The following is a 24,393-nucleotide window of genomic DNA, read 5'->3' on the forward strand; positions in this document are numbered from 1 at the left end:
CATCAAACGAATCGGTAGCTGGCTTTAAAACAACAAATTGATGCGTTTTAAATAATTTCGATCCGATGAAAAACATAAGTTGAACGCTATCCATGAATACGAAAAATATTTTTTTGAAAATTCTTTGTGGCATATTCTATAAATTTTATAAAATAAAACTACTTCGTTTTAACCACTTTTATTGGTACTTTTCTCCAACCGGTTTCGACAACAACCTTGTCATCGTCAGGGTTACAGGATTTATTACATGTTTAACCCTGATAATAAACAACAGCTGGAGACGCGTTGCAGGAGCCTGGGTGAGGACCTATCCAACATCGGATCCGTGATAGTTCATAAGGAACTGTCACGAGAGGTGGTATCATACATGATAAAAATAATGAAAGACATTAGTAACATAAACCAAAGTAGGACACAAAATGCCGAACCCTCTTCTAGTGGAACGGAAGGTGACAGTCAGTGATGACAGTCAACAGTCCGCCTTCTCCTGAGGAGTTTTACGTGGTTTACTCCCAGCAATGAGCAAATGCTGAGAAGTTCCTGTTTGACCCACACTAGATTATCCCTCCTGTTCCCAACACAGATTCAAATAAAAACATATTTAATTAGCTAGAAGAAACAAAAATCCACTAAATAATCTATAAACCCTGTACATAATAAGCAAGGTGAATAATAAATACAATTCTCATCTAAAAAAAAACCCTGATAATGAGATGATGATAGGGTTTATGTCGAAACCGACGGAGAAAAGTACCAAATACCAATGAAAAAGTCGTTAAAAACAAATAATTTTTGTTTTTAAAAAAAAACGAACAAAATCGTTTTTTTATTAAATTCAAAATAAAATTGAAAAATACTGAATATTAAAATATTTTTTTAAACAGTTAGATAAGGTATAATAAAAATACAGAAATATTAACTTATTTTTATAAACGATTATTAATGTGAATTCTCTTACAGAGTTGGCAAAGATAAATAATAATTTTTATTATTGCTAAATAAAAATTCCCCGCTGTCGCCAATGCAAATGAGTATGAATGGGTTAACTCGAACAGAGGCGGTGGCAATTTTTTAAACATTTTTATTTTTATGGAACTAAGTCACTTTCTGTTCTTCTAAACACCTTCAAACCCTTATACAGGCTGTATTTTTACCCTTATCGTGGGAAGAATTAAAGTAATCTTATCTTTTACAATGAAAGTAGGCTGGCCTATTTGATTTAGAGCATTTAAATAAGCATTTATCTAGCAATATTAAATATTAAAAACACAAAAATGCAATTTATCATGTTTAAATGTAATAAATTAATTAATTCAATATAAAAAAAACTACTTACTTGAAACCACTTTAAGATGGTAACAGTCACTTTCAGATGGTAATAAGTCTTTTTAATGGTAATAAGTCTACGTCTGTGGTGTTATGGTAAATGAGTTTAGCTACCATACTGGAGATCTCGGGTTCGATTCCCTGGGGGGGGGCGTCAAATAAATAGAAGTGATTTTTTCACTCTTATATTTATTCAATATTACCCTGGACCTTGATGACCTTTTCTTCATGTGTCAACGATCAAGATAACACTTCGTTTATATGATGCAGTGCCCTATGCACCATTAGGATGCGGATAAGGGTGTGAAGTGATAGATGTGCGAATGGTGAAATAAGGAAGGAATGCAAAGCTGAGATAAGCATTATCGATAAAATTAAGAAAGTTGTGTTGAGATGGTTTGGATATGTGGAACGAATCAGTGACGAAAGAACGATAAAACAAATTTATGAGGCGAATGTTAGTGGGAAAAGAAGCAGAGGAAGACCGAGAAAACATGGCACGATCAGGTATGCCAAATACTTGAAAGTGGTCAGGTTAGGAGTCGTAACAATCGGCGGGTATGTATGAAAAGATGCATGAACGTGGAAGAGGCGAAGAATGTTTGCAAGGACAGAGTGGTGTGGCGCTCTATTCTCTCTGCCTACCCCTGCGAGGAAGCGGCGTGATGGTTAGTTAGTTAGTTAGTTATAAGGGTGTGAAGAAGAATTGTAAGATGACAAGTCATTAGCCCCGTAAATACAGACATCCATATTCTTCTTCATCTATTGTATGATGAGATTTCAAAAAAAGTATTTAAATTCCTCTTTTTGCATGCAGAGTTACATATGTCTATCTACAAAATTAAACATTTCCTGGAAATTTTAGCCATTGTTTTACCAAAGAGCGCGATCGCGCTTCTAGATGCTTCCATAGAAGGCACCAAAACGGTTAATATCTTAATTAGAACACCGAGTTCTAATTTTGAAATTGAGCTTCTAAAATTCTAAATGCCTTCAGGCTCAGACACGTAAAAAAAGTTTTATTAATCTTCAATATCTTTTTACAATAAAATAAACATCCTGTACAAAGAAAGAAAGCACCTGTGTACTTTTAAAGTTAATTTGTCTCCTGGTAATTATTTTCAATTAAAGAATTCTGCTAAAAATGAGATGCCGTTGGTACAGGGTGTTCAAGACAAATGGTCATTATTATTTACCGTTTCGTAATATTATTTTATATATTTTTGTTTGTTTTAAGCCTGAGAGTTTATAAAGAAAAGAAAATGATATTTTACATGAAATACTGAAGTGTGAATGTATTTCTTAAATTTATGCTTAAAAGCAAAAGTTAAGAAGGAAGTCAGAAACATAAAGAAAAAGTTTTGAAAAATAACATTTTTGTTTATGGTTCCCAAACGTTTTTGATTTAGGGTCCTCTTGAAGCTAGTGATAATTTATCAGATTATTTTTTGACATCTCATCAAAGATGAAGAAGAATATGGAAGTCTGGGCATTTACGGGGCTGACGACCGTCATAGGCTGGTTTGAATGATCACTTTACACACTTTGAATTTCCTTCCTTTCCATTCCTAATAGATATAAGAAACATTCGACAACAGAGCCACATTGCATATCACTATTTTTTTCATATTAGATTAAATTTACATAAATAAATATATTTGTATAAAAACAAAGTTTGAAAAAAAAACCGAATATTTTTTAACTTTGGTTTATTGGTTGTAAAAATAAATAATAACAAATGTATTAAAAAATAATTATAAAAATGATAAGGTAACTTTTTCAAAGAAATATAATATTATATTAAAATATTTACATGGTTTGTATCTTTACAATTTCATTTCTAATATTGCTTAATAAATTAGATAATTTATGAATATGTTATATTTTCATTTTGAAGAAAGTAAAAAAAAATTAAATTTGTAGAAGGGTTTGCCATTTGAAATTGGTTTTCCGTATGGATTATTTTAATAAAACATTTTTATTTCAAACTTTACCCCAGAAAATAATTATGAAAAATTATTTGAATTTTAAAGGAATTAAAAAGTAAATTAAATTTTGCAAGTTGGCACTAGGTTTTGGTTTTCCATATGTTTTATCAAAATTAAATACACCATTCGTTAAAACCTTGCCTGTGGAAATTTTATTTTTTATTTACTAAGCCTCCACTCGTTCACTAGTGATTTTAGCTCTAACAAACAAAATACATTGTTATATCTATATATAAAGGATTTAAGAGGAGAGGGAGATAGAAGCAAGAAAACAAAAATAATTATAATTTACTGACATTAAGGAAAATATAAATTAAACTATGCGCTCAATATTAATTAAATCATATTAAAATACGGAAAACAAAAATTTTAGAATAAAATGTTCCCAATGTATATGAATTTTAAAGAAAGTTAATAAAAAGTAATTAATATATATTTTTTTACAGAGCTTGATTCTGTTTCTCTCTCCAATACAGATTATACATACAATTTAATTTCTAGCATTATTCAGGAAAACAAGAATAAAAAGTTACATATTGAAGAAAGAAAAAATGTTATAAAACTTAACGTTAAAATGTTATAAAAATTAACGAAAAATCGTTAATTTAACAAAAGGAAGATTTTTTTCAAACTTATATAGGAGTTTGGCGTTTCTTAATTGAAATTATATGCAAAAGGTAAATATTACTATTTAACTAATTTTGAGTTATATTTAAAAATATGTATTTAAGTGACTAATCTATTTTTGTTCACTTAATTCATAGGTTTTTTTACCATTTTTGATTATAACATCATTTGGGATCAAGTCTCAAATATAAAAAATAAGCGCACTATAAACACAAACTTGGGATCCGTGATAGTTCATAAGGAACTCTCACGAGAGATGGTATCATACATCACTCACTCCTTTCAAGAACGTCATAAATCAAAAATCGTCAATTTTCAGTTGTGCATGTCGAAAATGAAAATGTGCTATATCCCAGCAAAAGAGGCATATTTTTAACTTAATATTTACCCGCCACAGGGCAGAAAATGTTGTTTTTTCATTTTGAAGAAAAGGTAATGTTTAATTATTTTTTTAAATATACTAAATATTTTTCAAATGGAAAAAAAACCTTCAGGTTTTACCTGAAAAGATCTGTTGCACAGTAAAAAGTTGATATTTATTTTCAATACATTGTGTTATATTTTTAAACTTTTAAAACGTTTTTCTGAAAAATCAAGTTTTTTTTTATTTATGACGTTCTTGAAAGGAGTGGGCGACATGATAAAAATAGTGAAGGACACTGGTACCATAAACCAAGCTAGGACACAATATGCCGAACCATCATCTAGTGGAACGGGAGATCTGCTGAGGACAGTCAACTGTCGGGCTTCTCCTGAGGAGTTTTACATGGTTTTCTCCCAGCAATTAGCAAATACTAAGATGTTCATGACTGGCCCACACTAGATTGTCCTTCCTGTTCCCAACACGGATTAAAATAAAAACACTTTTTTAAGTTACAAGAAAGAAAATCCACATAATATCTATAAACAATGTACAAAATAAGCGAGGTAAGTAATAAATGCAATTCTCATCTAAAAACACAAGCATGATACATTCAAAACATTTTACAGAATGATGACGTAAATTATATTAAAATGTACTTTCTGATAACATAACGGAAATGACAACATACATACGATAACAGTATAAATAAAAACACTGAAAATAAAAAGAGTACAGAATTTTTTAGGTAGTTTTTATTGTTAAAACATCGTAATATTTACTTATGAACCAAACAAACCGAATTCTCATTATAAACCATATTGGAAAAACCAACGATAAATTACCGGTATGCAAATAGTATGTTTCTTCATTCTTCAAACCCTCATCCGCACCCGATGGTGCATAGGGAACTGCATCATATAAACGCAGTTTTATCTGGATCGTTAACACATAAAGGAAAGGTGATCAGCCTTCCAATTTAGGTAGCAGTCCAGGATAATAGTGAATACCTTTTAGAGTGAAAAAATCACCTGTATTTTCACTTTTATTGTTAAAAAATAATGATATTAAAAATATATATACATCACAACTCATTGCACTTTTTTATTTGGAGAAAGAAAACATCAATTATTACCATTAAAAATCACTATTTTTGGTTTTTAAACTGCTTTATTAATCATGAATTGTCCAAACCAATTTTAAATTTTACCTATGTATCAAAAGTTTAAAAAAAAATAAATCCAAAAAATAAATCTTTTCAATCCAATATTTTTTTTACTACCTGTACCCAGACACGTTATTTTTTGGCTCAGTCTGGTCAAATGCAAAAGAAATAAAAGAGATAGCGTACATTTCTGAAATGTTCAATTCACACATTTTTTAAAATATCTGTCAAAAAACACGTTACCCGTCATTAGCAATGATTAGTTTTGTGTGTGTTGTTAATGTAACATAAAAAGATGGCGCTGCCATTGTAAAATAAAAGTTCACATGTCATAGTAATTATAATTTTGGACATTTTATAAAAAGCCATTTTTTGCAAAATACTACCTCAAGAGCGCTACAGGTATTGTTTTTTTTTATATTTGACAAATATCAGGTTATTTTGTTTGATTCAATAACAATTAATTATTAAAAAAAATTAAGACACAAAGTTAATATATTATGAACAAGTTAATATTTAATACAAGCTTTACAAAAAATTATGTTACTTATAAATTCCTTGCATTATTAGTGCAAAAGAATTTAGAGATAAGGAAAATGTGTTTAAATAAAAATGCAGATATTGTCTAACTAAAATTCTTAAAAATATAATAACCTATCTAAACATTTACTTCATCAAAGCACCATTTGAGAAATATACAATCGGGTCTTAAATAATTGGTATTTGAAAAAAAAAACACTAAATCACTTTACTGACAATACATTCATTGGTATTTGTCAAGGTCTTAAATATAAGGCCAAAATATACACTAAAACGCGTTTGAATTTTAAAATTGATTTGAAGTAGGTAGTATACAAGAAAATTTGCATGTTTTAGATGTAGAATGATTGAAATTGATTACAGATGATATTTTGAATATTTTTGAGGATAAAGTCAATATTTAATTGCATAATTTAAGGAATCTAAAGAAGCTGAGAGATTGGTATCCATTTAGTGGCATATATTTTTTTTGAACCGATTTCTCCAGGCTCCAAATGGTGCTGATGATATTTCCGGTCAATTTCCTGATGAGATGTTATCCAGAGATGAATGATTCTTAGTATCTTAGGTGTTTGACACTTTAACACCACAAAAAAACTGCACAGAAGACCTCATGCTGGAAGGAAGGAACTACCTTGGTTTGGCTGCTCTGAGAACAATAATGTCAGCAGGATGAACTGGAGACTCAGAGAAGACGAGATGACGATGTTTTTTTTGATTCACCAAGATCTTGATAAATATTCATTTTGATCAAATGATACAAGCACTTCCTTTTTTATCGTTCGTCTTAACTAGGATATGTTTTGATTGATGTAGAAACATATCTCTGAACTATTTATAGACTCTTTTTTTTCATAGTTTTTCAACCTTCTAGGTTGTTTTAGTTAAATAGTTGTTGTTTGATGTAATGTTAATACACCAAACGTCACATCTGTATTCACTTTTTGTTTTTATGTTATTTTTGTCTAAAATTATATGTTTTTCTTTATCCAGAGCTGCCTTCGCTTGGTGTGGTTATTGGCTGTTGAGGTACGTCTGGGGATTCGACAGCATCAGCTTCATCATCTGTATCGTTTCCTTGAGGCGCCGCGGGAGAATCAGGAGCTATCGAAGATCCTTTGACATATACAGGAGCTCTAAACGGTGCGGCAAGATATGATCGTGTCCCCAAACCATCACAACTTCGAGACAAACCCAAAAGTCCTAGAAACAAAAAAAAAACAACATGAATATTTTTTTCATAAAATATAACTTTAAAAAAGTATAAGATTAATAATTTCATCACTTTGAAAAGAAAATCAGTCATTAAAAAATATAAGATGCCTTAGAAAATTCTTCTCGCCTATTGTGTATGTATAAGGATTTAAAGCATATTTAGTTCATATCGCTCACTCCTTTCAAGAACGTCATAAATCAAAAATCGTGAATTTTAAGTTGGGCATGTTTTCGGAATGCCCAGAAAATGTACTATATCCCAGCAAAAGAGGCATATTTTAAACTTAATATTTACCCGCTACAGGGCAGAAAGTGTTGTTTTTACAGTTTGAAGAAAAGGTATTGTTTAATTATTTTTTAAAAAATTATTGAATATTTTTCAAATGGAGAAAAAACCTTAAATATCTGTTGCACGGTAAAAAGTTCAATAAGTGGCTTGATATTTATTTTTATTACATACATTGTATTATATTTTTAAACTTTAAAAACGTTCTCCTGAAAAATCAAGTTTTTTATTAATGACGTTCTTGAAAGGAGTGAGCGATATGTCTTTAAAATTATGGTGGATGTATATAGTTCTTAATAAATTAATGCGGTTGATAATCCCTAAAAACAAGCCAAATGATACAGCAATACAATCGACACAATGGATTCAATATCTTATGTCAAACAAGATATGTCACATAGCTCATTTATTCGTCTTATTTAATTGTCTTAATCCGATAGATATTTATGTCCTATTGCCTCATCAATTTTTGTCAACTGAATAACTTCTTTTAGTTAATTCTCTTTTTTTTTCGACGATTGGACATACACTAAATGGGGACATATGGTGATAACGTCATTCAGTCTAATACGTCCAGAAAATATATGGGATTATAAATGTAATGACTATTAATATTACTGTAATGTTTTCATGACACCCAATCAAGAGTATAATATCAGAAAAGAAAAAGTTTTATGATAAATACGAGTATGTATATATAAAAAAGTAACTAACCATCACGCCGCTTCCCCGCAGGGGTAGGCAGAGAGAATAGAGCGCCACACCACTCTGTCCTTGCAAGCATTCTTCGCCTCTTCCACGTTCATGCATCTCCTCATACATACCCGCCGATTGTTACGACTTCTAACCTGACCACTATCAATATAAACATATATATATAAATATATATATATGTATATATATATATATATATATATATATATATATATATATATATATATATATAACGTGGTAATATTTTCCTTTTGAAAATTAAGTGTAAATAATATGTAAAGTGGGTGTATAATAATAAAATAAACAATGTGTTGCTTTGTAATTAAAGTTTATTCTTAATTTATCTTTATAATAATTTTTATATCTATCTATCTATCTATCTATCTGATTCTGACAGTTAATAATCTTATCGGAAGTCTTTTGTTTTCTTCTGAGCGACGCATGCGGCATCTGGTGGTAGAACTGTTTTATGTAGGTACTTTTTGTAAGTACTTAATAAAATGTATAGGTAGGTACCTAGTTATTTTATTACATCTCCCCCCTTGGGGATGAAAATTCATAGTAAAATTTTCACTCGTCCTCCGGATCATCTTCTTGTAGTGAAGGGACTGGTATAAGTTTAGTGATATGATAAAGTTTTTTTTTTTTTCTTTCTTTCTTTTTTTTTCCTTCTTTTTTTTCTTGTTTTTTTTCTTTCTTTCTTTTTTTTTTTTCCTTCTTTTTTTCGTTCTTGTTTTTTTTTTTCTTTCTTTCTTTTTTTTTTCTTTTTTCCGTTCTTTTTTTTCTTTCTTTTTTTTTGTATTTTTTTTTCTTCTTGACCCTTTTAAAGTAGACACAGTTTTTTTTCAATCCATTTGTTTTTTTCTTTTGAATTCCTTCATTTTTATTCTGATCTCTTAAAGTATCTTCTAATTTAACCAAATTTACAACTTTTAATTGTTCATCTGCATTTTCATTCAAATTTAATACTGGATTCCTGCTAAGACAATCTATTTCTAAATTCTTCTTTCCTGGAGTATATTTTATTTTATCTTTCGTAGAATTTTTTTCTACTTCATTTTTATTTTCATTTTTCAAGCACTGTTTCTGTGTTATTTGTATGTCTTCATTTTTATTCTGATCTTTTAAAATATCTTCTAATTTCACCAAATTTACAACTTTTAATTGTTCATCTGCATTTTCATTCGATTTTAATACTGGATTCCTGCTTAGACAATCTACTTCTAATTTCTTCTTTCCTGGAGTATATTTTGTTTTATATTTTGTAGTATTTTTTTCTACTTTATTTTTATTTTCATTCTTCAAGCACTTTTTCTGTGTAATTTGTAAATCTTCATTTTTATTATTAATCTTATCATCCTCCTTTGTTTTAAACCAGCACCTTGCTTCAGAGTGATATCGAGTTCCCTTATTTAAATTTTCACAAATCTTACATGGACTTTTATCTTTAATTTTATCACTAGTTCTTAGATTTCCACGTCTTCTTTGATTATCTTCTAATCGTTTTCTTTGATCATCTTCTAATTTTTCTCTCTCACTCCGAACATATTGTAGTAATTGTTTTAATACATCTAATGTTTCATCATCCATTTCCAATTAACAAAATTGTCGTTTTATAACGTGGTAATATTTTCCTTTTGAAAATTATGTGTAAATAATATGTAAAGTGGGTGTATAATAATAAAATAAACAATGTGTTGCTTTGTAATTAAAGTTTATTCTTAATTTATCTTTATAATAATTTTTATATCTATCTATCTATCTATCTATCTGATTCTGACAGTTAATAATCTTATCGGAAGTCTTTTGTTTTCTTCTGAGCGACGCATGCGGCATCTGGTGGTAGAACTGTTTTATGTAGGTACTTTTTGTAAGTACTTAATAAAATGTATAGGTAGGTACCTAGTTATTTTATTACATATATATATATATATATGTATATATATATATATATATATATATATATATATATATATATATATATATATATATATATATATATATATATATATATATATATATATATATATATATATATATATATATATATATATATATATATTATATACATATATCTATATACATATATCTATGAAGTGAATTATGAGGCAATACTCATATCCGTAGATTTCATTATTGTATGTAAACGTGTAGAAAAAAGCGAAAAGAATACACGTCATTGCGACCTAGAAAACATAGTTTTGCTTTGTTATATAACAAACATCCCATAGAATGAAATTCTAGAGATGTTCCTAATTTTTAAAACACCATTTTAATGTTGAAAATTCGTTACAGCGTTTTAGAGATATTCTATGTTATTTTTTTTATGCTTAAGGTTGTAATGTTAATTTAAATAACATAGAAAATAGGAATTATACATTTTTTAAAAGGAGTTCAAAAAATAAAAATAGCAATCTAAATATTTTTTTTTCACGAGTAATAAATTAATTGTAAAATTAAGTAAGTACTTTTACCCTTCCGATTTTTATTTATTAATAAAATCATTTGTAACTCTTGTCCTTTTACACACATTTTATTACTTTTTTTTTATAAAACCCTTACCGCACCCCAATTGTGCATAGGGCACTGCTTCATATAAACGCAGTGTTATCTCGATCGTTTACACATGAAGGAAAAGTGATCAGCCCTCCACTTCATTTACCAGTCCAGTGTAATATTGAATAAATATTAGAGTGAAAAAATCACTTGTATTTATTAAACCCCCCTGGGAATCGAACCCGGGACCTCCAGAACGGTAGCCGAGCATCATTTCTTTACTTTAGTAAAAACTAAAATATAAGCCCAACACAAATAATGAAATAAAAAGATTGATTGGTATACACTAATTATGATGGAAAATTAGCGGTCAATAATAACGATACAAGATGAAAATCAAATTTGTGGTATGACAAATACCTAGGGACATGAAATTTGACCTTCATTTGTCGTAAGAGCATCAACCTCTACCAAAAGAATCTAATATAGTGAACAAACAAATCTATTACGTCACGTACGTATAAAAAGAAGAAAAAAAACTACCTACATTACCTGGAAATCAAAAGGTGTAGGAAATATGTGACACATTTTAATTTTAGGTCATTGACATTGACTGCATGAAATTTAAAAAAAAACATGTATGTTTAAGTACATATGTTTTCTTGGGACGATATGATTGATACAGATATAGAAAGGAGAGTGGATGCTGGAAATGGAGTGAATGGTGCACTGTGATGATGTGCAATATTACATTGTGAAATGCAAACAAAAAAACTAAAATCAGATTTTTTTTTGCATTTCACAATTTTGTAGAAATATATTAAATAATATTAATTTATTATTAGATTAAAACCAATATTTTTAGCTTTTCCACTTTTTTATTTGACCAGCGACCGGGTTTCGTCGTTACCGACATCACCAGTCTGATGATGTCGGTAACGACGAAACCCGGTCGCTGGTCAAATAAAAAAGTGGAAAAGCTAAAAATATTGGTTTTAATCTAATAATAAATTAAAAATGCAATTCCATCACGAAGTGTCAGTGGATAATATAAATCTATAAATAATATTAATACAAAAAAAGATTCCACTTAGGTATGACCTGTGTGTGGGTATTCATTTTTTATTTTAGGTTATAATAAATTTCATTTTTCATTCGAACCCTTATCCACACCCTATGGTGCATAGGGCACTGCATCATATAAACGCAGTGTTATCTTGATCATTAACACATGAAAGAAAGGTGATCAGCCCTCCGCTTCAGGTACCAGTCCAGGGTTATATTCAATACATATTACAGTGAAAAAATCACTTATATTTATTTGACCCCGCCTGGGAATCGACCCGGGATCTCCAGTATGGTAGCCGAGCATGCTGACCATTAGGTTATAAAAGAGGGTACTGGAAACAGTACAACGGATATCAAAAATATAAATCGATTTAAATAACTGATTAAAACGACAAATATTTGATTTTAACAGAAAACAAAAACAATAAGAAAATGAAGTTAACAATATGTATGTACTATATGAGTTAAAAGTTTAAAAGAAGAAGCTAAGTAGATCTGTTTTTTTAAATAAATAATTTCAGAAATTTTTAAATCTTAAGAAATTTAGCTATAGACATTATGTGTTTTACAACATTTTAATTTGAGGTCATTGACATATATTTTATTGAATTTCAAAAACATATTTCGGTTTAGGAAGTATATTTTATTGGGATGGAAAGATTGATAACGATATGGTGCCCTAATGTATGATGGAGTAAACAAATTATTCGTGCAATATGTTTCCAGTTTTCTCACAAAATAAAATTATTAGCTATGGCACCACATACAAAGGATTCAGATCAAACCATTTGATCATTTTCAATCTGCATATAACATATATTACATTCCAAACAGTGTTGGTAATGACCTTGTATTCTAGCGCCGACATGTCGGTACATGTCTCCAATCATTCGATATAAAACTAACTAACTAACCATCGCAGGGGTACGTAGATTAACAGAACGCCACACCACTCTGTCTTCGCCTAGTCCACATTCCCATACATGCACGGCGATTATTACGACTCCCGATCTGACCGCTTTATTTGAAAAACTAGATCAAGCCGAGATTCCTCGGTCTTCCTCTGCTCCTATTTTCAACTACATTCGCCTCATAAATTTGTTTTATAATTTAACTTGATAAAATAAAACAACTTTATTTTAGCCAGTTTTTGGTACACTTTGAAACCGGTTTATACAAGAACTTTGTCATCATCAGGGTTTATGTACTTATTCTAAAACATTGAAATACTCATAGTTAAAAGTATCTGCGAAAAACATTCAAGAAATTATTTTATTATTCTCCAAACAAATTCAATACAACTTTCATAATTTATCGATAACGCTTATCTGAGTCATGCAAAATTTCATTATTTCACTACTCAAACATCGTTTTATGGTAAAATAATGTATTTTATTGTTTATTTTTACTTTTTTAATAACCACATTTTCCTAAAATCTATAGTGACATTGTATTTCGATACATTCCACGTCATTCATTTTCAAACACCGAATAACGATATAGAAATGCGTCGAAACACGTGTCACAATGGTTATTAAGAAAAAATGCGGTTCTTTGACCTTTCAAGTGCGGCTCCGACACAAATCGCTCACTCCTTTCAAGAACGTCATAAATCAAAATACTTAATTTTTCAGGAGAACGTTTTTAAAGTTTAAAAATATAATGCAATGTATTAAAAATAAATATCAAGCCACTTATTGAACGTTTTACTGTGCAACATATCTTTTTAGGTAAAACCTGAAGGTTTTTTCTCCATTTGAAAAATATTTATTACATTTAAAAAAAAATAAACAATGCATTTTCTTCAAAATGCAAAAACAACACTTTCTGCCCTGTAGCGGGTAAATATTAAGTTGAAAATATGCTGCTTTTTCTGGGATATAGTGTAATTTCTGGGCATTCCGAAAATATGCACAACTGAAAATTGACGAATTTTGATTTATGACGTTCTTGAAAGGAGTGAGCGAAATATCCGCGGGAAGGCTCTTCAACTCTACGTATTCATGCGAACAATCTTTTTCATGAATACTATCAAAAGTAAACAGAGATATCGACCCATTATTGAGTGGAATTGGAAACGTACTAAAAATAGTCATATTCAAACCTGACTTAATTAATCTTCAAGGATAATTTAATTGCAACACGTAAAGCACTGTTCCGAAAACATTTTCTATTCAAGTTACACGTACCAAATTAAGAAATTTCAGAGGTGCATATTTACCATATTATGGTAACACATTTAACACATTATGTGAAATGCGAAATGTGAGCCTACTTAACTGAGCACAAGCAATCAAAATTTGGAGTAATCGAGTTATTTTCACAAAACTAGACTTTTTTCCGCGGCACACCAACTAATCACCACGATACATCAGCGCAGTGTGCCGCGGGCACACACTTTGCGAACAATGGCGTAGATTTCTTCGGTCCACCTCCCTAGTGTAATGGGCAACACGCTCGACTACCGTTCTGGAGGTGCCGGGTTCGATTTCCCAGGGGCGGGTTATCAAATAAATATTACTGATTTCTTCACTCTAATGTTAATTCAATATTACACTGGACTGGTAATATTACCCTGAAGCGGAGGGCTGATCACCTTTCCTTCTTGTGTTAACGATCAAGATAACTCTGCGTTTATATGATGCAGTGCCCTATGCACCATTGCGGTCCGGATAAAGGTTTGAAGAAGAAAAAGTGTTCTTATGGATACCTTACTTTCAACACATTTTATATCAATGAGTAAAATCCTTATTTTGTGTGAAATCAAGTAAGAGATTTAAGTTATAAATTTATAATAAAGGCGTAATAAAATGGCAAATAGATTTGACTCTCAATAAAATATTTAATCGTTTTGAGCATAGTATATATGTGTCACCTACTTTCAAAATCCGCCAGATCCAATTTTATGAGATTTTAAAATAAATATTCTATCGGAATGCCTGTTGTGGGTTTTATTGTTTAAAATCATTATAAACTTGAAAACCCTGCTAAAAATACTTAAAAACAGCGTTATATTTCTAATTCCGCTATATACATGGAACATGCCTTCTGACCCAATTACAGAGCGAGGATAGGTCAAAAATAAAGATGACGTCATTTTCGGTTTCCGTCTCGTGTTTTTTAAATACTGAAAAAAAATCCAAAAAGTGCGTAAATTCTCTATTTTAAAATATTTAATCCAAAAATAAACATTTCTTGTAAAAATAAATGTTGCTCGAAGAATTTAGCATTTTTGGTAAAATTGACTTACATGGATCTGGCGGATTTCGAAAGAAGGCGACACATATAGTTGACTCTTTGGCTAATAGCGTTAGCTGTATGCGATCCATGTCAACGACCTTCCATTTTTTACGAACTTGTAAAATTATTTACTATTTTTGTTGACAGTAGTCGTGTGAAAGCATGTCCGAACACGTTTTAAGCTTAAATTGGTGAAAGAGTCATTCGTAAGTACATATACAGTATACAGTACACAAATTTATCATGCACACGTTTTTTATTTATTGAAAGAAATGCATTTTTTAAAATTGATTCGGTATTCACATTGTGGTAAAATTTATCCATTCTAAATTTAGTTTTACTCGGTAAATACCACTGTTTCTTAAAATCTTTTGTGACACGTGTTTCGATGTTACAATAGATGTTGTTGATGGCGAAAAACGTGTCATAATAGATGTTAAGAAGCAGTAGTATTTACTAAGTAAAACTTTTATAAGAATGAACGAAATATACATTTTTTGCATCACAACAAAGATGAAGAAGAATATGGAAGCCTGGGTATTTACAAGTACCATTAAATTCAGTTTTAAAACAATCTGTACAAAACTTCAGATTAATAATAACAATTTTAGCCATTCACTTCGTAATAAGACATAATGAAATGATTGATGGAAACACTTGTTTTTTACCACTGGAGTTATATTTATTTTTATGACTAGTTTCGGTAGCTACAGATGATTTCATCTTCGGGTCTGATATAACCTAAAGCATAAATTATTATCTGTACTGTTAGTGAACGTGTTAGCTAAAAATATTGATATGTTACGCGTCAATTCGTTAAGAAAAAAATGCATTTCGGTTTATGATGAAATATTTCGTTTACTTAAATTTAGGTTTTTCAATCTTGATTTTAAATAAAGTTCAAGATTTTCCCTAAAGCGACTTAGGAATGTAATGAAGCCGTTTAAAATAAATGAAAATAACAGATATTTATAATAATTCCTATAAAAAAAAATACCTCTCAAAAAATCCATCCTGACTGACTTCAAATATCCTTGGGCAACTCTTGTGTGGTATGTGAACGGAACAGCACTTTATTTTGATGTAATTGTATTATAATTCACAAATAAAATATTTAATGTATTGAAAATGCACAAAACCACTGACTAATATTCACGACAAGCTTCACCGGATCCCAAAACGGTACTAAGACACCACCGCAAATAAAATAATTATTTATAAACTTTGGCAATGTTGCCAGTGGCGCGACGCGTGGTGTGGCGAAATTTGATGAACTGAAGAATTTTGTAAAAAAAAATATGAAACGTTTTAATTTTCTTTTATTTGAAAAAATGTTTAAGAAAATGAACATATCATTATAAACAACAACTTTAAACGTCAAAATGGTGTTTAAAAAAATTAAAACATAACTGGAATTTCATTGTATCTATGGAATGTATGTATATGTATTTTTATTGAAATTTTTATTGAAATTGAAATTATTTGATGTTGTTTGTTGGTCATACAGAACTAGTTTTTTAGCAAAATATTACATATATATTATATATATATATATATATATATATATATATATATATATATATATATATATATATATATTATATATATATATTATATATATATATATATATATATATATATATATAATATATATATATATATATATATATATATATATATATATATATATATATATATATATATATATATATATATATATATATATATATATATATATATATATATATATATATATATATATATATATATATATATATATATATATATATATATATATATATATATATAATATATATATAATATATATATTTATATATATATATATATATATATATATATATATATATATATATATATATATATATATATATATATATATATATATATATATAATATATATATATATATATATATATATATATATATATATATATATATATATATATTAATTATGACCTGTCATAGGTAGGTTAATCATTTCCAGCGTCATTTATCGGTAGAATAACGAATATTTGTATATTGGATAGAATGTGAACAACAACTTTAAACGTCAAAATGGTGTTTAAAAAAATTAAAACATAACTGGAATTTCATTGTATCTATGGAATGTATGTATATGTATTTTTATTGAAATTTTTATTGAAATTGAAATTATTTGATGTTGTTTGTTGGTCATACAGAACTAGTTTTTTAGCAAAATATTACATATATATTATATATATATATATATATATATATATATATATATATATATATATATATATATATATATATATATATATATATATATATATATATATATATATATATATATATATATATATATATATATATATATGTATATATATATATATATATATATATATATATATATATATATATATATATATATATATATATATATATATATATATATATATATAATATATATATATATATATATATATATATATATATATATATTTATATATATATATATATATATATATATATATATATATATATATATATATATATATATATATATATATATATATATATATATATATATATATATATATATATATATATATATATATATATATTAATTATGACCTGTCATAGGTAGGTTAATCATTTCCAGCGTCATTTATCGGTAGAATAACGAATATTTGTATATTGGATAGAATGTGCATAGTAATTATTTACCAGCCTATGGGAGGTCATGATTGAGATGTAAAAAAAATTAAAATAACTTAGTGGAGAAAGTCCAGATTTCTGAACAAGCATTTGGATTTACTCAACATGTTTTAAGTTTATCTCAAAGGTTTTGCAATGATGCGAGCCTCCCTGGTCTGTACAGTCATCCGATTTTGTTGTTGACTAACTCGTTTGGGCGAAAACTCGCCACGGACGAAGCTTTCGGTTATTCCCGTCATTGGATGTAGGTACCTGATAGCAATTCCATTTTTAAAAAATGGCACAGTTTTTACAAAGCTATCAATGCGTTGACACATTACAATGTGAGCATTAAAATATTCAATATCAACAAAATGTTCAAACACGAGAAACCGTAAAATATTTTATTGTAATAATAATTTTGAAAATATATTCGAGCTTGATTAAGTGATGGGTGCAATACTTAGTCAGCCATATTTGTTTTCTTACATTTTTTTATAAAATATAATTAAAATTACAATTACAAATTAAAAATCAAATAATAAAGAAAAGAACGGCGAAAGAAAAATAAATAAAAAATAAAGTAAACATTTTTGGAGAGATGAAGTAGATGTAGATCAGCTCACTGGCAAACGTAGCACTGTGTTCCAGTGACGCCACATGTCCAGCCCCCATCTAACACCCGGACAGTGTCTGGATTCAATACTTCTATACACTGAATGCAAAACCTCGCCAATGATTTCGCGGACCATATCGATGTCTGGAATGTGTCACTCCCTAACTTGAAAGCGATAGTAGTCACAATATTTTAGACAACAATTGTAAATTCAATTCTTAATTCCTTTTTTATATGTTCATCCTTGTGTAGATACATAAATACTTTCGAACCAACAATATACTTAAATTATGTTGTGTATCCCTCGTTTCGTGCAATTTGTCGTTGACCTGAGGTTTGATCTTTCCTCTTTCCCCTTTTTCCTCCCTCCCGTCCTTGTTCCAGGTATATTCACAAATTTAAAGATGAGAAATTTCGTAACTGGAATAGTACAAGTACTTATTTTGTAATACTGATTTTATGTGAATGACTTGATGGAACTGTTCTGTAAAATCTTAAATAAAATTAAAAAAAAAATCAATATGGGAATTTTTGTCCATTTACGTACATTACCTACATGTCCCATTCAAAGAAATGTGCGATTTTTAGAAAAATAGATTAATGGATACATTTATCCTTAAGTAAATTGGATGAAAATTACTTTATAATATCCTGAAAGAGCCAAATTAAATTATTGTATATATCAATTGGAGCACTTATCACAACTTAAATGTATAAACAAAATCAAATTATGTTATAAATTTTGCTTTTTGACGCAAAAAAATTGTAGCACGTCTTACTCGCTTCACTGTCAGTCGAGAACTAAGGTTTGAGGATTAATCTATCTAATATCGTGGCATTAATATTGGGTAATTATTATTTTTTTTATTTTTTTGTAATAATAGTTTTGGCTGGAGGACGATTGTCCCATTCATCCTCTGTCCCACTCATGGGCACTCTCCCCTACATTATATTGGTGTTTGATGACATATTTTAAAATAATAAAAAAAAAACTTTTTGCCTCCATTTATTTATTTTAGTAAGATCAAAAGATTATTGAAAAACTGACCATGGTTGAACGCCAACGGAATGCGAATTATGAATCATACAAACTTGCGTTTTGTTCCTCTCTTAGTCAGTCACGCGTGAATACCTATAATATGAGAATTATTAGTTTCCTTCAAATAAGGTATAATACTTTAATCGTAGATAATTTATATAGATTTTAAAGTGTCTCAACTTGATATGAAACACGTATCGTTCTTCTTCTTCTTCTTTTTGATGGCTTTTCACCCATCTTGGGTGTTATAGCCAGTGTCGAGTTATTACATGTATCGTTCTTCCCTTTTATATGGAAGAATCACAGAGGATCATACACACACATTTTTATTTTATTATTTCAATTATTTTTTAAATCTTTTTATTCAACAAAGTTGCAAGATTTTTTTGGTAGTGAAATTAATTTTCTAGAAATTTTTACTTACTAATCTTAAAATCAATAACGCATTTCTCTCAAATAAAAAGATTAATCTATTGTGCTTGGAGAGGGACTTATTATTTATTGCTTATGTTTGTGGGTGACATAATTTATTTTTATTACAATTATTTTACAAATTGTTTTTTTATTGGCTTTATATGTATGTAGGTAATTTATTGAATTTATTGTTAAGGATTTGAATGTCTTAATTTTTTATATTTGAAGGAAGGTTATTGACGTACTTGGTTCCCAAATATTAAATATATATATATAAATATATATATATATATATATATATATATATATATATATATATATATATATATATATATATATATATATATATATATATATATATATATATATATATATATATATATATATATATATATATATATATATATATATATATATATATATATATATATATATATATATATATATATATATATATATATATATATATATATATATATATATATATATATATATATATATATATATATATATATATATATATATATATATATATATATATATATATATATATATAAATGTATATATTTATATATAGATGTGGAAATATGAAATTAATTTGATTAAAAAAAATATATAATCTTTCTTTGGAAAATTAAACAAGATAACAAAAATATTAAAATCATTTGAAGCTAGTAAGCATTTTACATTTGGAGACATTTTTATTGAGTGATATTTTTTAGCAATATCACGAAGAAATTCGCCTCTATCGTAGATAGAGCATATGGCATAGAACATATGGCACAATGTTAGATATTCGAATGATGACATAAGGACCAAATGCATGGCTGAAATGAGCATTCGATAAAATTAAAAAATATATTAGGGTCGGAACCAGGACTTCTGTGTGTGCTGCCAGTTTAGCCTTCGCTTTTTATTTGAAATATTTACAGGTATCACGACTCGCTTTATACCGAAGCCTTGATTGGTTTCTTCGGTCAACGGATGTTGTATCTTCTACCTTCTGCGCAAGCGCAAATCAATACTCGATACTTATTGGATTTTCATTGGCTTCCGGTTGGCTTTTAGAAATCGAACACCATAAAAGCCTCTTTTCTATTGGATGGTCCATGCATGGAACGACCACCCCTTGATTTATTTACTACCCAGCCTTAGCAAACCGAACGTAGACATTTCATGACTGAAAGAAATTGAAATTTGATGGAATTTTAAAGAGATTTTTCTTATGAATTAGAAAAATATACTCGTACACAAAAAACAGATGAAATGAAAAAGCAGACTATTAAAAGCAAAACATTGTAAAATGACAATATTAAAAAAATGCTTTTGATATCGGATGTTTTTGTAAATTTACTTGTTACTTGTAAATTTTAAAACATGTTTATTTGTAAATTTATGACATCTCAACATTAATAAAGAAGAATACGGATGTCTGGGTAATTATAGGGCTTATGAACTGTCATAGGACAGGTCATAAGTCTAGACATTTACATGCTTACGACTTGTCATAGGCTGGTTGAGTGATAAAGTGACAATTCTACAATGAAGAATGGATATTCTTAGGTTAAATGTACAAATAAATCAACAGTTTTTTATTGCGGATTTTTTTATTATATTTGGTATCGAAAGAGTGAAATTTTGATATATTTGTTACATTATTCATGTATTATGGAAAGTGTGAACAATTTTTAGATTAAAGAATAAAAAGTGTTTTTTTGTTTGTTTCGGCATTCACTTTGTGATAAGACATGATGAAATTTGAAATAAAAACTTAAAATTGGAATTTAAAAAAAAATCTATTTTTCGTGGTTGGTTCGGTGATGTGCAAGGATTTTTTCAATTCACGACGGTAATTTTTTCTCCCTCCTGACGTCCAGGTTCATATCCGGGTATTATTAAGGAACGATGTTTGTACCGCCCGGAAATCCGCGCAATTCGTCCCGTAAAGATGACAATGAAGAGTAGCCACCTTACAGATCGAACGTGCAGCGATTGAGCCTGAAGAAAGAGGGTGTTCAGAACCTCAGCCAAAAGACAACCCTTTCACCAATTTGATAATTCATCAGACGTAATGTGACGTATACTGAATTTTAGCCACATTACCGATGAATTTCAAAAAGTATTCCAGTGCAGCAACAAGCACGTAGGTGGCTTAGTTCAATACATTTCAGCCGGGGTTGGTATTAGGCAGCTTTGGTGATGAAGTTACGGGTGTAGTCTCGTAAACTGGCAATCTGAACACCTTTCCTGGGATATATACGTCAGGTTTTGGAAGAGGTGGAATCTCGGATGTTGTAAATTTTTTCGCCATCCTCGTTTTGCTGAAAAAATAAATAAAAGTTATTAAAACATTATCGATAAAATTAAGTAAGGTGTGTTGATATAGTTTGGACATGTAGAACGAATGAGTGAGGAAAGAACGGTATAATAAATTTATGAGGCGAATGTTAGTGGAAAAAAGAGCAGAGGAAGACCGAGAAAAACATGGCACGATCAGGTATGCCAAATACTTGAAAGTGGTCAGGTTAGAGTCGTAACAATCGGCGGGTATGTATGAGGAGATGCATGAGGCGAAGAATGTTTGCAAAGACAGAGTGGTGTGGCGTTCTATTCTCTCTGCATACCCCTGCGGGGAAGCGGCGTGATGGTTAGTTAGTTAGTTCGTTAAAACAGAGATAATGTACCTATAGAAGTGAAGCGTGGAGTTGGCACGAGAAAGATAGAGGTATGTTTTAGATTCATGTATTAATTGTAGAATCAAACACAAATTTTTATTCGGAGTTTACTAAGTTGTATTTTACTGTTAAAAACACATAAGAATAATATTGTGACAGTTGTTTCGTCTAATTATAGGATGTATTAAAAGCATTGCTAATATCGCACACTCCTTTCAAGAACGTCATTAATCAAAAATCATCAATTGTCAGTTGTCCATGTTTTCGGAATGCCGAGAAAATGTACTATATCCCAGCAAAAGAGGCATATTTTTAACTTAATGTTTACCCGCTACAGGGCAGAAAGTGTTGTTTTTGCATTTTGAAGAAAAGGTCTTGTTTAATTCTTTTTTTAAATATACTAAATATTTTTCAAATGGAGAAAAAACCTTTAGGTTTTACCTAAAAAGGTCTGTTGCGCAGTAAAAATAAGTGGCTTGATATTTATTTTAACACATTGCATTATTTTTTAAACTTAAAAAACGTTGTCCTGAAAAATCGAGTTTTTTTTATTTATGACGTTCTTGAAAGGAGTGAGCGATGTGTCCAAATACTTGTTCACAAATCTGGATAAGAATTTGGACACACTCAAAATGTTGTAGAGTTTAATAAATTAACAATTATATTCTGTACAAACTGTATGAAAACCGTAAGCAAGTCAATGGTATTCTAGACATTCGAGAGTATGATTTGTAAGCGTATTTGAAAAGTAATGAAGTAGGTACTCACGTTATGGTGTTGTGAATTGAAAAAATTCTTGCACATAACGAAGTCTATTTGGATGGGACCATATATACTCGTATCCCCACTTTTATGAATTTTTATCAAATATTGATAAGGAATATTAATATCGGGCGATGTGTGTGTGATATCGCTCACTCCTTTCAAGAACGTCATAAATCAAAAATCGTAAATTTTCAGTTGTGCACGTTTTTGGAATGCCCAGAAAATGTACTATATCCCAGCAAAAGTGGCATATTTTTAACTTAATATTTACCCACTATAGGGCAGAAAGTGTTGTTTTTGCATTTTGAAGAAAAGGTATTGTTTAATTATTTTTAAACATACTTAATATTTTTCAAATGGAGAAAAAAACCTTCAGGTTTTACCTAAAAAGATCTGTTGCATAGTAAAAAGTTCAATAAGTGGCTTGATATTTATTTTTAATACATTGTATTATATTTTTAAACTTTGAAAACGCTCTCCTGAAAAATCAAGTTTTTTGATTTATGACGTTCTTGAAAGGAGTGAGCGATATGATATTCGAAAACACTTTTTAAATTTAATTTTTTTTTTTTTTTTAATTAAAAAAGTATTGTTAACTCTGTGGTATGATAATATAACGCTCTCCTCATCATTCATTGTTAACTTTGTGTATTAAAGTGGTATTTATCTCCTTTGCCTTCCTCATTAACATTAATTTGTAATTATTTTTTTTTATGTTCAAGTACTATCTACCATCTGATTGCAAACAGAGGAAGACCGAGAAAAACATGGCACGATCAGGTATGCCAAATACTTGAAAGTGGTCAGGTTAGGAATCGTAACAATCGGCGGGTATGTATGAGGAGATGCGTGAACGTGGAAGAGGCGAAGAATGTTTGCAAGGACAGAGTGGTGTGGCGCTCTATTCTCTCTGCCTACCCCTGCGGGGAAGCGGTGTGATGGGTAGTTAGTTAGTTAGTTAGTTAGTTATTTTTCTTCTTCTATTAATTTTCAGTGGGTGTGCAAAATGCCCGCTACAGTATCGCGTTTCACAATGAGATACTAACACAAAGCAATAGTTATGACAATGGCCCTGAGAAGTGTGAGATGTCGCTTTGACTAGTTTCGGACAGTCGCTTCCTTGTCTTGGACTCTCTTGGCGGGAACAAAGCATCGGATGGACACGGGATCCAACTTGGC

At 29.2% G+C, this 24,393-nt stretch overlaps 2 long non-coding RNA genes across 2 annotated transcripts; both read right to left on the minus strand.

The window, feature by feature from the left end:
• Positions 1–6,195: 6,195 nt before the first annotated feature.
• Positions 6,196–16,213, minus strand: LOC148299847 (uncharacterized). The gene is made up of 2 exons (XR_015839025.1): positions 16,024–16,213; positions 6,196–7,210 (listed from the first exon to the last, which is right to left on the minus strand). It is a non-coding gene; the product is annotated as an uncharacterized LOC148299847 (long non-coding RNA).
• A 5,284-nt stretch (positions 16,214–21,497) lies between these two features.
• LOC148299848 (uncharacterized) lies at positions 21,498–23,276 on the minus strand. Its single transcript, XR_015839026.1, has 2 exons — positions 23,218–23,276; positions 21,498–22,095 (listed from the first exon to the last, which is right to left on the minus strand). It is a non-coding gene; the product is annotated as an uncharacterized LOC148299848 (long non-coding RNA).
• Positions 23,277–24,393: the final 1,117 nt, after the last annotated feature.

Source organism: Brachycentrus maculatus, unplaced genomic scaffold, assembly GCF_059751285.1.
Source record: "Brachycentrus maculatus isolate JH-2025_06_01 unplaced genomic scaffold, ASM5975128v1 h1tg000916l, whole genome shotgun sequence".
NCBI classification, from domain to species: Eukaryota; Metazoa; Arthropoda; class Insecta; order Trichoptera; family Brachycentridae; genus Brachycentrus; species Brachycentrus maculatus.